Source organism: Mesocricetus auratus, unplaced genomic scaffold (genome assembly GCF_017639785.1).
Source record: "Mesocricetus auratus isolate SY011 unplaced genomic scaffold, BCM_Maur_2.0 Super-Scaffold_100009, whole genome shotgun sequence".
NCBI classification, from domain to species: Eukaryota; Metazoa; Chordata; class Mammalia; order Rodentia; family Cricetidae; genus Mesocricetus; species Mesocricetus auratus.
Genome location: NW_024429193.1, coordinates 25,369,190 through 25,388,377, shown reverse-complemented (window position 1 = coordinate 25,388,377; position 19,188 = coordinate 25,369,190).

The window sequence follows — 19,188 nt, the reverse complement described above, 5'->3', positions numbered from 1 at the left end:
AAATTTTGAGTGTAAGTAAAAATGGTCATGTCTACATTCAAGTTTCACTTCTCTAATTAATTATAATGCAATTTTATAGAAACATAAGAGTCACACATATTAATAAAGTCTCATATATGTATATGTGTGTGTGTCTATACACACACACACACACACACACACACACACACGGTTGAGAGATGTTCAAAGCAGGTTTAATATATCTGTGTCCTTGAACTTTCATTATTTATTCCTAGGGAAAATGTTCAGTCTCTCAGCTCGTAGGCTACATAACTCTGGGCTGTGATGGGGAAGTCCTTTGTATATGTCAATAAAGCACTGTTGGCCAATAGGGAAGCAAGCTAGGTGGGACAAGGAGTCAAGGAGGATTCTGGGAAGGAGAAACACAGGGAATCATTATGTAGCTGCCTTAGGGGTAAGAAGTCTGGACCCTAGTCTCCGGTAAGAGAAATACTTAGATTAACAGTTATGGAGTAAATACTGAAGTCAGAGCTAGCCAGTAAGAAAGCAAGCAAGGCCAACAGCTTCATAATTAATACAGCATCTTGTGTGTTATTTGGGGACTACAATGTGGCAGAGCCCAGGCGACTTGTGGGGAAAAAACCAAAGCGGTTGGCAAGGAAAAGGCTTCACTCAACAGGGCTGTACTTAGCTCACTGGGCAATAACTCACTATAGTTTCTTTGTCTATGTAACTGTAGCTTACACCTACTATTCAACCTCTCCCCTTCTTCCTTCCTGCCTATACTGTCAGTTTCTGGCAGACATCATGCTACTCTATTTTTGGGGGGTTTGGGTGGGCATTTTGAGACAGGGTTTCTCTGTGTAACAGTCCTGGCTGTCCTGGAACTAGCTTTGTAGACCAGGCTGGCCTTGAACTCACAGAGATCCACCTGCCTCTGCCTCCTGAGTACTGTAATTAAAAGCATGCACTACCACCACTCAACACATTGTTCTACTCTAAACTTCTGTGAGATCAAATTTTTTAGAATGCATATGTGTTTAATAACACCATGAGGTATTTTGTTTGTGCATTTCAGAGGGATTTTTTGAAATCAAATTACCCATATTTTAAAACTAGATTTTTATTGTATTTTATTAATGTCTGGGCTGATTTTGAGTTTACTAAGAGCAATATGCATTATAGTCATGAATAAAATATAAACAAAGAGACATAAAGACAGGGAAACAAAATTGTAGATCAAGAGCACACTGAGAAGTTCATTACAACTGTGACAAGTTGTAACTTTGGTATTGCCTGGGTAGAAAGACAACAAGAAAACTGACGAGAAAGGCATGAATAGCTTGATAACAGAACACAGGCAAAGGCCATGAACAACCATTTACAAAAAAGAAAATGAAAGTGATTTTCCTGCTGTAATTATGCATTTTAGAAAAGTAGGACCATAGACTGTCCTCTCTAAAAATGATCATTTGCTCTGTTTCTACATTTTAAGAAGGAAGCTGGGCTCAAAATTGGATAGTCAAAATTTGATGGGAGATGTAATTCTGTAAATCTGTCTCTTATTGGTTGTTGAATAAAGCACTGTTGGCCAATAGGGAAGCAAGATAGGTAGGACAAGGAGTCAAGGAGGATTCTGGGAAAGAGAGGCAGAGTCAGACACGATGTAGCCGCCATAGGAGTAAGAGGTCTGGACCCTTTTCTCTGGTAAGAGAAATATTTAAGATTAACAATTATGAGTTCAATACTTAAGTCAGAGATAGCCAGTAAGAAACCAAGCAAATGCCAACAGCTTCATAATTAATATAGTGTCTTGTGTGTTATTTGGGGGACTGCAACGTGGCAAGGCCCAGGCGACTGGCAAGGAAAAAACTACACTCTACAAAAGTTGGTGACAGCAGAATGTCTTTTTCTGAAGAGTAATTATCACTAATCAGACTTCTGGAGATTAAAGAGACCACTGTAGGAAATCCTGATTGTTTACATCAAACTGTTCAGCCAAGAAGCTCCAGTGAACAAGAGCCAGCCCTCACAGTAGCTAGGAGGGAACATGCGTGTCAAATGCATACTTGTTTCTTATTTTCCTGATATCTTTTGAGAGAGAGACAGAGACAGACAGAGAGAGAGACAGAGAGAGAGAGATCATCAATGCAATTAACACTGGTGGAAATAGTAAAACTTAAAAGTAAATGTGAATTTATTACGCTGCTAGAAAAAGTGTGCACACGGATGGGTGTTTTGTAGTGCCTGGGTATATGTGTGTATTGTATAGCACTGAAGTCAGGGCGAGCCTATCTGTCTTTTCCATTCAGCTCACCTATCATAAAGGAGGCTAGCAGGAACAGGGAGGGGTGAGGACAGGAGGAGTGGCAGGGGTGATGTTCAGCATACAGTGTACACATGCAGGAAAGCTTAAGAACAGACATTCATACTACTTTCATCAAGCACCCACAATTATCCCGCGGAGCAACAGCATGGTGGAACTTCTTCTTCTTCTTTTTCTACGTCCGTGGTGGAACTTCTTGTTCCTGGTAGTAGCTTCTTCCCCCATTCTTTTCTTTTTATGCTTGTTTGTTTTGGGTTTTCTTTGCTTTTCGACACAGGGTCTCTTTACATAGCACTGGCCATTCTGGAATTCACTCCTTAGACCAGGCTGGCCTTGAATTCACAGAGATCCACCTGCTTCTGCCTCCTAAGGGCTAGGATTAAAGGCATGTACTACCATGCCTAGATTCCCTCTGTTTATCCTGCCCTCTGGTAACTGCAATTCTACCTTTAATTTCTGCCGATTTTAAGAGGCCTCATCTGTGACGTCAAATAAGGTTTGTCTTTCTGTGTCTGGTTTATCTCATTTAATATAATGATCTCCAGGGTCACAGAAAAAAATCTTTCTCTACAGATAAGTGTAAGGAAAACAGAGGGGTAGAGCAATCTAAGACGAACGGGTGACCTTGTAGAGAATTCTCAGCTTGTACCTCTTATGGGGCACATTTTATATGATGAGATGTTGTACTTCTCTACACAAATTTTGTGCCATTTCTACCATTTTCAGTCCAAACTGCTAATAGTTCTGCAATAGAATTCTCTTTATTGTTTTGTCATATATGAATCTGATTGAAACTTGCTCATTAGACAAAACCCATATGCAGATTTAAAGCAAAACAAAAACACGCTTTGTCCTTAGTTTCTAATGAGGATGTCTGAGGAAAGCTGGTTAAGGGACCATATCCCTAGTGTCTTCTGCAGCCTTTGCAGTCACCCTCAGCCTTATCCTCAGAACATACTCTACTGAGGAAAATCTGAGTAGCATTTGCTGAGAAGTAAACTCTTAATTTTAGCTTTGGGTTTTCCCGCCATAGCATACCATCATAAACATCCACTGATCCCACATCCCACACATTGTTCTCTGTGGATTTATGGATAACTAGCCCTCTAGCATAAATTTTTTTTTCTCAAGCCATCGTATACTTTACAGAAAAAAATAATTTTAAATAACTGCTTTCATCCTGTAAGCTGCTATTTTATCATTTCAAGATTATACATTGAGGCAGCCATTTCTGATATTTTTTTTACTTATAAACTACATACAGAGTGAGTCAAGCATGGTTATTTTTTTCAGATTTCAGCATTCCCCCTTAGGTTATCTTCTGATATGTAAAATAACTGGGTCAAAGGATATTAATATTTTAATTACTTGATAAATATTACAAAGCGGCTTCTCAGGGAGGTTGGATCATTTTTTACCTTGCTATCTTTCTTACTTTAGGCTTATTACTTATCTCGTTTTTCTCATAATCTTCCTACTTTCAGCTTTTTCTTAGTCTTCCTGCTGTGTTGCCCTTATTTCTAATTAAACATTCAGTCACCAGTTTCCTGGTTCTAATATGTACATAGCATGAGGAAGCCAGTGTCTTCCTTTAGCCTTCCTATTTCCTCCAATATAGAATATATATTATCTATTCAAATGATTTTAGTTTCTGTGTTTGTGTGCATGTGTGCATTGTGTGTGTGTGTGTGTGTGTGTGTGTGTGTGTGTGCGTGTGTGTGTGTCACATGCACCCAGGTGGCCAGAGAGGACACTGGATCGCTTGGAGCTCCAGCTGCAGGAAGTTGTGTATGTCCCATTGTAGGTGCTAGGACCCCAACTCATGTCCTCTGGGAGAGAAGGAAGCACTTTTAACTGCTGAGCCATCTCTTCATCCCTCCATTTTCTTCTCTTTGCATTGTTTCCTTTTTAAGAATTGTGCTTTGATTAAATGTCTTCAAAAAGAAAGTGGATCACCCTCACTATGTCAGAACACATGCACCTAAAACACAGACGCCACAGCTTTTAGATTTCTGTGTATTTCTTTGGTTGTATGTGTTTGTATGTATTCCTGTATGTGCACGCCTATGTTCAGGTACACATGCACATGTGTAGGCATATGTGTGTGAAGGCTAGAGGCTGATGTTGGCTGCTTTTCTCAGTTGATCTCCACCTTACTTTTTGAGACACAGCCTCTCCCTAGATCTGCAGCTCACTGATTCAACTGGACAGTCTGGTGAGTGAGCCCCAGGGCTCTCCTGTCTCTCTTGTCCTGGCACTGGGATTGTGTGAGTGTGCCAGTGTGTGAGTGTGCCAGTGTGTGAGTGTGCCATTGTGAGTGTGCCAGTGTGTGAGTGTGCCAGTGTGTGAGTGTGCCATTGTGAGTGTGCCAGTGTGTGAGTGTGCCAGTGTGTGAGTGTGCCATTGTGAGTGTGCCAGTGTGTGAGTGTGCCAGTGTGTGAGTGTGCCATTGTGAGTGTGCCAATGTGTGAGTGTGCCAGTGTGTGAGTGTGCCATTGTGAGTGTGCCATTGTGAGTGCATCAGTGTGCGAGCATGCCAGTGTGCCTGGTTTTCTTCTGAGGGTTCTGGAGGTCATACTTGGCTCTTCATGCTGGCACAGCAAGCATTTCCCAATCTCCTTTGTGCATTTCTTACTAGTTTTGCATAGGTCTGAGAGTCCTACAAATGGACTAAGACATTCAATTACTAATAAACCCACTATAGCATTATGGTGTCAGGAATGCTTTGGGCCAAACCTCAAAGAATACAGTACATGATAGCATTTTTGTGGCCTCCTGTGAGAAGACCAGGCACTAAAAACACAATTCACAGCAGCAACCTTTCTTTGGTAATTGATAATAAAACAGATGAATTCATGGATGAAATATGACAAAGTAACTGGTTTCTATATGTGTTCTTTATATATGTCAAACTTACTATTAAAAAACATATTAAGGACTGACCCAGACCTCCTGAACGTGGGTGTCAGTGAGGAGGCCTAGGTAATCTATGGGGCCTTGGGTAGTATTTATCCCTGATGTACATATAGACTTTGAGTGCCCATGCCACAATATGGGAGGCTCTCAGCTGGGACTCTTGGGAGAGGGCCTGGGCCCTGCCCTGATGAAATGACAGACTATGGACACTCCCCATGGAGGGCCTCACCCTCCCGGGGAATTGGGGTGGAGATTGGGTGGGGGGCTGGGAGACCTGGTGGGGAGGGCAGGGGAAGACGGGAGGGAGAGGTAGCTGGGATTGACATATGAAACAAGCTTGTTTCTAACTTAAAAAAAGAAAAAAAAGCATATTAAGGTCAGGCAAGACAGCTCTGAGGGTAAAGGTGGCTGTGGCTAAGCCTGACTGCCTGAGCCCCACACAGTAGAGAGGACTGACTCTAACAGGTTGTCCTCTGACTTCTACTCTTGCCCACCACACAATAAATAAATAGACTATAATAAAAAACAATAAGATTTTCATGATCAATTTGAGCACAGAGTATCAGAGACTGCTAATGACACAAAAAAAGATAAAATTATGCCTACTTAATAGAAAAACAACTATTTTATTTTTAAATTTTAATTTTAAAATTATACAACACATTTTTATTATAGCCCTTCCCTCCAGTAACTCCTGCTAGATCTTTTCATACTACCCAACCAACTTCATGTTCTTCCCCTCTCTAAAAACCAAAAGAACAAAAGTAACCACCACCATCACCAATAGCCTCAGAAAGCACAAACTGCCAAATCAAAAGAAGAAGTGCACAAAATCCCATAGAGCATGTTTTGTGTGTCCAGTTTGTGTTGGCCAGCTACTCCAGCATGGCCAGCTACTCCAGCACCAGGTCTTCCCTGCAGTGGGGTTGATAATATCCAGTGTCACTCCACTGGGCATCTCCTAGCAGAGATCAATTGCAAATATTATTATACACAAAATATCTTAAAAATAATTCCAATTCAAATTCCAGATGACAGAGAAACATATAACATGCCAACACTCAAGGTAATAAGGGCTTGATTTACTTAAAATATAAGAAAAAACAGTTGGGGGTAACTGGGAAACTCATTTGGATTCAAAGAGCTTCCTAGCTATATGAACTGATGCAGTGGTCTAGTGTTAGTCCATCCTGGTGCAGGATAACCATGAAAGGGTGGGGAGATGGCTTAGTGGGAAAAAACTCTCACTACTCACAAGCCATCCTCAGTGCCAAAGAGACACTGCCTCAAACAAGGTGGAAAGGTGAGGATTGACACCCAAAACAAGCATGTGTGCGTTCATACATGCACAAAAGTAAGAGCAAGTCTAAGAACACACACATACACACACACACACACACACACAGTAACTTTGAAAGTTATGAGATAATTGAAAAATTGAACACTAAATATTTGTTGATCTTCACAAATTGTGGCCAATTGTTTTGTTTTTGCTGTGATATTGATGAGGTTGTGTTGAAATAGTCCTTAATTTTTAGAAAAACATGCTAACGTGTCGACAGATTAAAACATATGATGTTTGTGTTCTAAATTGGATTTTGTAGAAGCATGACTTTGAGAGAGTGAAGCTTTAGCTGTTGTCATGCTGATCTGGGCTTAGAATTGTTTCCCATTCTGTAAAATAACTTTGTGGGGGGGGATAGGATTGAGTGGCAAAACTCATGAAGCAGAAGGGAATCGCATACTTGGTGAGATTCCATATCCCCAGGAGTGTCCTGGCTAAGATAATCTGAGTCTGGCGGCAGCCTTTCCAGCTCAACTCCCCTTTGTAACTTGAATCCTTGCAGTGCTGCAACCCTACAAGGCTCATGCTGTTGATGAAAGCCTCTCACCGTTTCACCTGCAAGCCCAGGAGAAGCCTCACGCCTAGCCTGGCCTCAATTAGATATTACAACTGAGATATGCCGCTGACTCTCCTGCCCCTGTCTACCTTTATGACATTCCCTGAAAAAAGAACTGCATCTCTTGTTAAATCTACAGCCACATGCAACATGAAAAAAGGCCAATAGTCTTTCTGTACACTAATAGTGAACTGGCCTGCACAGAAGTCATTTAAAAAATTTCAAATTTCATTAGCTTCAAAAATAACTAAACTCCCAAGGAGTAAGACTGACCAAAGAAGTAAGAGATCGCCACGATGGAAACATTAAAACACTGAAGAAATTTAAGAAGGCACTATGAGATAAAAAGACCTCCCATGCTCTTAGATTAGCAGAATCAATATTGCGATTGCAAAAGAGTATCCCCATGTTGAAGAAGGAAACTAGATTCACATCTCTAATGATGCACAAAAATGAATTCAATATGGATCAGAGACCTTAAAACACTACATGAAACTCTGAAACATCTAGGGGGGACAAAAAACCAGGCAAGGTCTTTCCAAAACAGGCTTCGATGGCATAGGAAATAATCTCAAAAATTGATAAATGTGGTTACATAAACTTAAAATTTCTGTAAAGCAAAAAAAAAAAATCACCAAAGTGAAAAACAGCCTAGAGAAGGGGAAACTGTTGGGATAATCTTTGTGTACACTATGAAGATGTGTCTGTTTCACCTCGCCTGGCTAAGGCACTTTCTGATTGGTTTAATAAAGAGCTGAATGGCCAAGAGCTATGCAGGAGAGGATAGGTGGGACTTCTGTGGAGAGAGAAACTCTGGGAAAGAATCTGAAGCATGAGAGATTAGCTAGCCAGATACGAAGGGAGATGGAGTACTGTACTGAGGAGAGGAAATGAGCCATGAGGCAAAATGCAGATTAATATAAATGGGTTAGTTTAAGTTTTAAGGACTAGATGGGGACAAGTCTAAGCTAAGGCCAAGCTTTTATACTTAATAGGAAGTCTCCTTGTCATTATTTCAGAACTAGCCGTATAAGACTCATTATAGGAAACTGCAGAGTATACATTAGATTAGGGTTAATGCATAAAAACGTTTCTGGTGCCCTGCTCAGAGCTTCCTGAGGCTTGGGGCCTGAGCATGGAGGAACCCGTCCCTGAGGAACAGTCCATCAAGAGTTTGCCAACGACACAGTTAGTCCTAACTCCACCCACAGGAAGAGGAGAGCCATTAGAGTATTGGACCTGTTTGCACCCAGCAGAAGAGAACATTAGTTCCATACCCATCAGGAGAGGGAGAGACCCCAGCAGTACCCACTGGAAGAAGGGATGAGAAGATGATAGTATAAGAACACAGTTGACAACAGAAAGATTAATATGATGCCACTAGAGTCTAGGGACTCCACACCAGCAAGATCTGAACATCCCAACACAGATGAAGCAGAAGATAGTGACCCTAAAAACAACTATATGAAGATGATAGAGACCCTCAAAGAGGTAATGAGAAAATACCTTAAAGAAATGGAAGAAAAAACAAACAAAATTTCAAGAAATGGAGGAAAAGACAAACCAAAAATTGCAAGAAATAATTCAAACAGTGCAAAGTTTGAAATCTGAAATAGAGACAATTAAAAAAAAAACACAGTCTAGCCGGGCAGTGGTGGCGCATGCCTTTAATCCCAGCACTTGGGAGGCAGAGGCAGGCAGATCTCTGTGAGTTCGAGGCCGGGCTGGACTGACAGCCTCCAAAACAATACAGAGAAACCCTGTCTCGTAAAAACCAAAAAACAAACAAACAAACAAACAAACAAAAAAACACATTCTGAGGGAATGCTGGGTAAACGACCAGGAACTACATATGCAAAAGATGGATGAAAAAACCCACCTCAAAGGGGCAGAAAACATTCAACAAAATGATAGAAGAAATCTTTCCCAACCTAAAGAAAGACATGCCAATGAAAGTACAAGAAGGTTACAGAACACCAAATAGAGTGGATGGCAAAAGAAAGTCCCCTTGCCATGTAACAATCAAAACACTAAGCATGCAGAATAAAGAAAAAAATATTAAAAGCAGCAAATGAAAAAGGCCAGGTAACATAAAAAGGCAAAACTATTAGAATTACACCTGACTTCTCCATGGAAACTGAAAGGCAGAAGGTCCAGGATAGATATTCTACCAACACTAAGAGACCAGAGATGCCAGCCCAGACTACTATACCCAGCAAAGATTTCAATCACTATTGATGGAAAAAAAGCGAGATATTGGATGGCTAAACAAGATTTATACAATATGTATCCATTAACCCAGCCCTACAGAAAGTTCTGGAAGGAAAACTCCAGCCCAAGGAAGCTAACTACAGCCACAAAAACATAGGCAATAGATAATCCCAGTTTACCAACAGCCAAAAGAAAAAAGAGGGGAAATCCACACACAATACTACTACCACCACCAAATCCAAAACAAACAAGAATTAACAATCAATGGTAAATAATATCCCTCAGTATTAATGGTCTTAACTTGCCTATAAAAAGACACAGGCTAACAGAATGGATATAAAGACAGAATCCATTCTTTTGTTGCATACAAGAAACACACCTCAACTTCAAAGACAGATGTTACCTCAGAGTTAGGGGTTGGGAAAGGATTTTCCAATCAAATGGACCCAAGAAACAATCTGGTGTAGCAATCCTATTATTTAACAAATTAGACTTCGACTAAAATCAATCAAAAGAGATGAAGAAGGTCATTTCATATTCATCACAGGAGACATCCATCAAGATGAAGTCTCAATTCTAAACAGTTATGCCCCAAATACAAAGACATCAATATTCATAAAAGAAACTTTACTAAAATTCAAATTGCACATAAAATCTCTCACACTTGCAGTGGGAGATTTCAACACCCCAATCTCACCACTAGACAGGAACACCAGACAGACACTTAACAAAGAAAAAAAAAGAACTAACAGAAGTTATGACCCAATCAGGTTTAACAGACATCTATAGAACACCCCATCCAAACACAAAAGAATATAACTTCTTCTCAACACCACATGGAACCTTCTCTAAAATCAACCACATACTCGGCAACATAGGAAACCTCAATAGGTACGAAAATATTGGAAAAATTCCTTGTATCTTATCAGATAACCATGCTTTAAAGTTAAAATTCAACAACAACACAAACTGCAGAAACCCTACAATCTTGTGGAAACTGAACAATGTGCAATTGCACCATGTCTGGGTCAAACAAGAAATAAAAAAGAAATTAAAGAGTTTCTAGAAATCAATGAGGATAAAGAAACAACATACCCAAACTTATGGGACACTTTGAAAGCAGTGCTAAGGGGAAAGTTCATAGCACTAAGTGCCCACATGAAGAAACTGGAGAATAGTCACACCAGAGAATTAACAGAACACCTAAAATCCCTAGAACATAAAGAAACAAACTCACCCTGGAGGAGTAGATGCCAGGAAATAACCAAATTGAGGGCTGAAATCAATAAAGTAGAAATTAGGAAAACAATACAAAGAATCAATGTAACAAAGAGTTGGTTCTTTGAGAAAATCAACAATATAGACAAACTAACCAAAAGGCTAAGAAAGAACATGAAAATTTAAAAAATCAGAAATGAAAAGGGGGATATAACAATGTACACTGAAGAAATACAGAGAATCATCAGGTCATACTGTGAGACCCTGTACTACACAAAATTCGAAATTTAAAGGAAATGAACAATTTTTTGGATAGTTATCACTTACCAAAATTAAATGAAGAACAGATAAGCAATTTAAATAGACCTGTAACCCCTAATGAAATAGGAACAGTCATCAAATGTCAACCAAAAATGTACATTTATACAATAAGGACATCTATTTTAATAGCCAGAACCTGGAAGCAACCTAGATACCCCTCAAGTGAAGAATGTATAGAGAAAATGTGGTACTTTACACAATGGAGTACTACTCAGTGGAAAAAAAAAACAATAGAATCTTGAAGTTCACAGGCAAATGGGTAGAACTATATGAAACCATCCTGAGCGAGGTAACCCAGTCACAAAAAGACAAACATGGTATATGGATTTTGGAAAAAGAGCAAAGGATTACCAGCCTACAGTCCACACCACCAGAGAAGCTAGGAAACAAGGAGGACACTAAGAGAGACATACATGATCCCTAGAAAAGGGGAAAGGGACAAGATCTCCTGAGCTAATTGGGAACATGAGGGAAGGGGAGAGGGAGTTAGGAGAAAGGGAAGGGGAGAGGAGGAGATGAAGGAGCAGGAAGATTGAGTTGGGGAAGAATAGAGGAGAGCAAGAAAAGGGATAACACAATAGAGGGAGCCATTATAGGTTTAAAGAGAAATCTGGCACTAGGGAAATGTTCAGAGATCTACAAGGATGAACCCAACTAACAATCTAAGCAATAGTTGAGAGGCTACCTTAAACGCCCTACCCCTATAATGAGATTGATGACTACCTTATATGCCATCCTAGAGCCTTCATCTGATAGCTGATGGAAGGAGAAGCAGACACCCACAGCTCAACACTGAGCTGAACTCCTGGTATCCAGTTGCAGAGAGGGAGGAGTAATGAGCAAAGGGGTCAAGACCAGACTGGAGAAACCCACAGAAACAACTGACTGAACAAGGGGGAGCTCATGGACCCCAGACTGATAGCTGGGAAACCAGCATAGGACCGATCTAGACCCCCTTATTGAGGATGTCAGTTTGGAGGCCTGGGTAGTCTATGGGGCCTCTGGTAGTGGATCAGTATTTATCCCTAGAGTATGGGTGAACTTTGGGAGCCCATTCCACATAGAGGATACTCTCTCAGCCAGACACACCGGGGAGGGCCTAGGCCCTGCCCCAAATGATGTGACAGACTTTGATAATCCCTCATGCCTCACCCTTGTTGGGGAGCAAAATGGGATGAGATGGGGGTTGGTGGGGATAGGGAGGATTGGAGAGAGAGGGAACTGGGATTGGCATGTAAAAACAAGCTTGTTTCTAATTTAAATAAAAAGAAAAGATACATAAAAACATAAATAACTACAAAAATTAAACACCACTTCAAACCATCCAACCAATAAATGAGCAAATTAACTGAGTCAAGAGTTCCCAAACGAAGCCTCATACATGGCCAGTAAATGTTTGTGAAAGTGTTCAGCATCCTCAGCCGTCCAGGGAATGAAAACTAAAACTACTTTGAGATTTTTGCTCATTTATCCAGAATGACAACAAAGAAAAAATGGCAACAAATGCTAGCAAGGATGATGGGGGAAAGAACCGTTATCCACTGCTGGTTGGACCGTGAACTGGCAGAGCCGTTATAAAACTCAGAGTGGAAGGTCTTCAAAATCTAAAAGACAATTAATACAGTCTAGCTACACTAACTAGAGAAAGTACAAAGATTTATTCATCCAAATAGTTGTTCTAACTGTAGGTAGATCAAAATATGTTTCATTCAAGGTCCCGCCTCTCAAAAAGAAAAATAACAACAACAACAAAAACCAAATCAAAATCCTCTTCCTCAGTTCAGCGATCCCTGAGGGTCAGCAAAATTCCCTTCTGTTGTTGGCGCCCCCTTGTGTTCAGACGTTTACCAAATTCTCATGTGTTTCTGAAGCTTCATCAGAAAAGAGGACATGAGAAAACTTCTAGGAATAAATGAGGACACTTCTTTCTTCAAAAGCTCCCTGTTACCCTGCCTTCCCCAAGGCATTTTCACTGCTACCATTCCCAGAAGCAGTCAGTGTGGGGACCCTTACATGTCCCGTGTCTCCGCTGATAAAGTCCAGCATTCTCCGCAGAATATAAAAGACCTCTGTGTCTGTAGGAACAAAATAGCTTTATTTTCATAGACACCCACTAATTCAGTCTTGAAATTTGCACCATGTTTTTTCTTTTAGAAGTATTGTCTTGGGTTAGTTTTAGTAGTTTTTAAGTATTTCTCTATTCTGACATATAATATGACATATTAAATATTTAATTGAAAATAAATGTATAACAAATGAAAAATAAAAGAATAAAGTACTAGAGAAAGTATAGTATAATAACTTATACTCTAGTTGATAAAATTCTATCTCTACATGACATAAAAACCACAAGCTATCAAGGAAAGAGCAACTACCTAGAAATTAAAATAGAGTATGTGAAAATATATAGAAGATAGAAATAGGGACAATAAGTTTGTACTTAATATAATACTTGTGATTGACAAATTCACTGTCACAATTATAATGATTATTATTAGAATTACTTTGGAATTAAAAGGGGCAGATGTTATAAAGAGTAATTTACAGGGAATATTAAGGTACCAAGAAACATATGGAAAGATGCTACAGTTGGCTACCAATGAGGAAAGCGTGAAGTCAAACCATGAGATACTTTCCCTGGAAACAATTACAATAAGTGATTAGTGTAGTAATAAAATAGACCATCTAAAGAGATGTCTATTAAAGTTGATAACGCCTTATTGAAAACAATTTTGAAATATCTGTTTAAAATAATGACACATTCAAAATAAAGCACTGGGACACTTGAAGAGTCAGAAATTCCATTTGTAAGACTCCATGAAGAAACTGTTGCAAAAGGCAAAAAGAGACATAAAGAAGGATTTATTACAAGTTTGTTTTTCTAGTAAAAACACATTTGGAAACAGCTTCATTGTCCATTGGGTGAGAGCTAGTTAAAAGCATAGAGATTTTATGTATGGAGAATATTATACTCTTATTTAAAGAGTAATGCACTTCTATATATACTGACCAGGAATGATTCCCACATAATAATGTATAAGAAACACGATGTGATTCTGTAAAGTGTATTTTCTAGGGGATTGAGAATGCACTAAAATCTCTAAGAGTGTGAATCAAACAAAATGTGATTATTTCTTACAGGCGTGTCTATGAAAGAGTAGTATTTTTTGTTTTTAACACTGTGCATCATTCAAATTTTGCATAGAGTATGTAATATTTTCATTACCAGAAAATGTATCACTTTGCATATTCAAACACAGTTAATTAATGTGAGTGAATAATTCTTATCTCTGTGTTTCACTGAGACTTATTGGGTTATACTGACTGCTAAAAGAGTAACCCCATACTGTTTAAAAGTTCACTTTGTATAATTAGTAAGAAGGAGGGTTATCAATTCCTTAAACAACTGGAAAAACTTCTATTGAAGGGATAGGCAATGAATGTAGCACTCTGAAGAATTGTCATAATTAGTTATCACGGTTGATTTTGTTTGTTTGTTTTGTTTTCTGTCAGCTTTATACAAGCTAGAGTCATCTAACAGGAGGGAACTTTGTTTGAGAAAATGCCCTCATCAGATTGACATGCAGGCAAGCCTTAGGATACTTTTCTTGATTAATGATTGATTTGGGAGGGTCCATCTCACAGTGGGGGAGGGGTACCATCCTTGGGCAGGTGGGCCTGGGTTGTATGAGAAAGCAGGGTGACCAAGTCAAGGAAAACAAGTCAGTAAACAGTAATCAAGAATATCACTCAGCCGGGCTTTGATGGCGCACGCATTTATCCCAGCACTCGGGAGGTAGAGGCAGGTGTATCTCTGTGAGTTCAAGACCAGCCTGGTCTACAGAGTGAGTTCCAGGACAGCCTCCAAAACAATACAGAGAAACCCTGTCTCGAAAAACAAAAAACAAAAAAAAAAAAGAAAAAAGAAAAAAAGAAGAAAAGAAGAAGAAGAAAAAAAAGAATATCCCTCACGGTCATTCGTATTGCAAGTCAAAACCACTAAAGGCCTATTTAGAACCTTAAGGCAGGTAGCCCCTGCAACACACACCCTCTCAACCACCATCCACTTGACTATCTGCTGAATTCTTGTCTCTAATAGCTGGTCTTCCTATTGTGCCCCTGGAACTTCCATTTCCAGGTAAGCACACACTTCATGTCAACAGCTCTACTTGTGTTACAAAGCAATCCTTCTACCTGTTGCTGATCCTGACCATTTTGCTAATTCCTTTCATACGGTTTTGCAACTGAGTGATTTTTATTCCTCTACTTGCCACCTGCCCCAGAACCTGCTGTTAATGTTTGCTGTGTTAGGAACTTTTCTTTCCATCATTGTAATTTTCCATCATTATATTATTTGTGAACTCTCCAATTTATAAGCCACTTGCAGATTGTGGCTATTAGCCATCTTAGGTGAGACTAATGTGAACTGAGATTTTTTATTTATGTAAAGCATCTACATTTTGAACAATCATAAAGAAATGTCAAAGCAGCATTAATAATGTTATATAGATTTCACACTGAAATGATGATTTGAATGTATGGATCTAAGACTATACTATTAGAATTAATTTTGCATTCCTTTTAGTTTGAAAATGATAACTCTTGGGATAATTTACATTATATATATATCTCATGTTATACGAGAAAGAGAAAATAAGAAAAATGCTATTTGAGGGACCTAGAGAGATGGTTCAAAGATTAAAAGCTTAGGCCGCCCCTCCAGAAAAAGCTGGTTTGATTCCCAGCACCTACATGGCAGCACCCAACCATCCAGTTCTGGGGTATCTGATACCCTCTCTGACTTCCATGGGCACCAGGCACGCATATGGTGCACAGATATATAAAATATACACAGACAAACCGTGTATATCCATAAAATAATAATAAAATACAAGATTAAAAAACCTCTCGTGATTCATGTACTCTGTGGTTATTGGACTCCAGGCATTAATCATGGGGCTGTAAGTGAAATCCTTATTACCAACATCACATTGTAATAAATCGAGACAATATATACACAAAATAATTGTAAGTAGATATTGTATGGTTGGAAGCTCCACTCTAGCCTAACTCCCTCCCATTCCAAACTCCGCCCCTCAGAAAGCCCACCAAGGGTCAGCTCCTCCCCCCGGAGGTGCTCAAGACCAGGACTACAGGGTATTTAAGACCCAATCACTAGATCTGCCAGGTGATCTCTCTCTTGTTTTCCTAAAGGTCACCTGGGGAGTTGCTTCGCTCTGTTCTGCTCTGTTTATTAAACCTGAATTTATTCATTCGGCTGGATTTGGTTTATTGCATTGGCGGAGGAACCTCCAACCTGACCTGGGGATTTTAAAAATATTTATCGGATATATTTTGTGTTATGGGAGGAAATTAAGAGTAGAGAGAGGGTTCTAGGTGATAACCGAATAGAGCTTCCTGAACTCGTAGACCAAGCCTTGTGGACAGCTGGGAAGAAGTATCCTAGTCTGAGCGTGTACAGCAAATGGTGAAGGAGCTGGGTTTGGCCGTTGTAACCATGGCAGTGAGACAGACTCCCCGGAACGGAGCAACTGGGCCTGAGTCGGAATCCTGAAGACAGGATGACATAAGAAGTCTTGAGGCAGGGGGTGGGATAATCATGTAGGCCTTGACTTTGGCTCCAAATTTCATGCAAAACCCTTGGGAGATGGAGGAGAGGAATGGCCGTACCTGGGAGGGTAAAAAATACCAAAGATTACACTCCCAGGTAGTGGTCTGGTGGTCAGCAGGATGAAGTGGCCACTGGCTGGGAGAGGTCAGGTTGTGGGGACTGGAGGCATTGGTAACGGGCTGTTCCCTCTCAGGGGAGGAAGCACAGTTGGAATGTTCAGGGATTGGAGGGGCTAAATTTGTCTTGGGGTACAGGAAAGCTTCCTTGGAGTAGATGGGGTTTTGTCCATGCCTTTAGGGGTGAGTGAGGTTTTCACTGCAGAGGAAGAAAGGATGGAGAGGTCTGAGACAGGAAGATATCTGGGCTCCTTGGCCAGCCAGCCTTGCTAATCAGGAAGTTTCAGTCTGTAAGTCACTCTGTCTCAAAAAGTAAGATGAAGAGTGATCAAGGACAACCTATGCTGACCTCTGGTCTTCATACACCACATCCACATATATGGCACTTACCATGCGCGCGCACACACACACACACACACACACACACACAAGCACACAGGCACCAACACACAGAGATACACACATGTGTACATACACGCATTTATGCAGGCATGCACACATGAAAATCAAGAAGGTAATAAGCCTTTTACACTGGACATTTTTCATTAACTCTTACAGTCTCCCTCTCCCTCTCTTTCCTTCCTGCCTCCCTGTCTCCCTCCCTGCCGCCCTCTTTCCCTCCCTCCTTTCCCCCTCCCCCCCCCAACTCTGTCTCTCCTTCTTCACTACCCATGCCTCTGGAGAGTGGCTTTGTGTATTGTGCAAACCAGTTTCCTTTCCTCTTCAAATTATAAAAGAGACATAGAAGGAGCAACGAAAGCATGTAGGAAAGAGGCCAGAGTGGCCGCTGCTGGAAGCTGCTTTCTGTTAGGATGACCTCCTGGAAGTTCATGGCTCCTAAGAGAGCTTTAGGCAGCAAACGGGATGCTAATGTCTTCCTTGAGTTTTGAGATGACCTGGCCACCTTGCTGAGGGTGAGTGGGTTCCTTCACTCTCTCTTGTTTCTTTGCAGTAGCCTTGTGTCCACCTTTGTGAATTATCTCTTTATTGAAGTTCTGTCTGTGACATTGAGACTGTTATTCATTTGCCATTGGAACAATAATTGTGTGTACCATAGGGGAAAAGTCTCCCATCAGAGGGCTTTTGGCTGAACTGATTAGAACTGGTCTCTAATGTAGCTAATGGCGTACCAGCCACTACTTTCCCTCTGAAGGCAGCAAGAGGGATAATCTGTGCAGGCCCCTGCACTCAGGTGTGCAAACACACACACACACACACACACACATACACAATTAAAACTAATAAAATACGCTATGCATGGTGGTGCACACCCATTATCCCAGCACTTTAGAGGCAAAGGCAAGTGGATCTCTATGAGGTCAAGGCCGACCTTTTCTACATAGTGAGTTGCAGGAAAACCAGGGAGACATAGAACAACCCTGTCTCACAACACAAAAGCATCAATAATAATAATGATGCATAAAAATCAGAGCAATGGAATCAATAAGAAGAGCCTGAGAATGTGGAAGGAGGAAAGGTAAGAGGCGGATAAAACTGAGTCTGCCCAGTAGAGCAGGCAGGCCTCCTCAGCAGCCCCTTTACTGAAACCTATCCCTGTTACGTCTATTTGGATTTAATGAAAAGTTTTCTTATTTAAGTATAAAACTTTCTTTAATAGTACTTGTGGAAGAACTCCAAAAAGATAAAATAGTCATGGTAAAGAGAAAGTCACTTAACTAAGTCAAGAGAGAAAGGGGCCCAAGACACAAGCGTATCAAAACCTGAAATTCCAGCAACTTTGAGAATGTTGACTAATTCTGAAGCCATATGTAATGGGGAAACTGAGTTTTCTTATTGACCTGAACAAACACAAAAAAGTCTGGTATGCTTAACTGTTGAATTGTGGTTGTCACGCCCATCCTTGTCAGCAAAGCTTCCCAGCTCCTGAGGAGGCAAAACACAGCACTACCAAGAGACATTAACACTGCCTTCCCGTGATCTAGATCTGAACTTACAAGTAAGCTTTCCTGGAGAGTTGAACATTGGGAAAAAAAATTAAAACCTAGTAGCTTATGTTTTGGTGAATATACAATGTTTATCAAGGCCTTACATTCTTTTTTTTTTTTTTTTTTTTTTTTTTTTGGTTTTACGAGACAGGGTTTCTCTGTACTGTTTTGAAGGCTGTCGGTCCAGCCCGGCCTCGAACTCACAGAGATGCGCCTGCCTCTGCCTCCCGAGTGCTGGGATTAAAGGCGTGAGCCACCACCGCCCGGCAAGGTCTTACATTTTAATTGTCCAAAATGCAAAAATACTGGATTTCTTAGGACAGATTTTATTTTTTGAACCATAAAACTATCTCAGAAAATTAGATACTTTTTAAAGTCAAGACTGAATGCATCACTCTCCCTACCATAGCATAAGAAAAAAATTCTTCACTGTTAAATATACTTTAATTCATTGTTATTCCTGTTTTCTAAACAAATTTACAACTGTGTGGAAAAATGTAGCCAGTTGGTGTTCTCAATGACAATATATTTGAAAGCCGTCCTGGTACATCTTTTGTTTGTTTGTTTCCAATTAAGAAAATTCACATTCTCTTTAGCTTACCAAGTGTTGGATTTTGTATTATGAATCCTATGTCTAGTT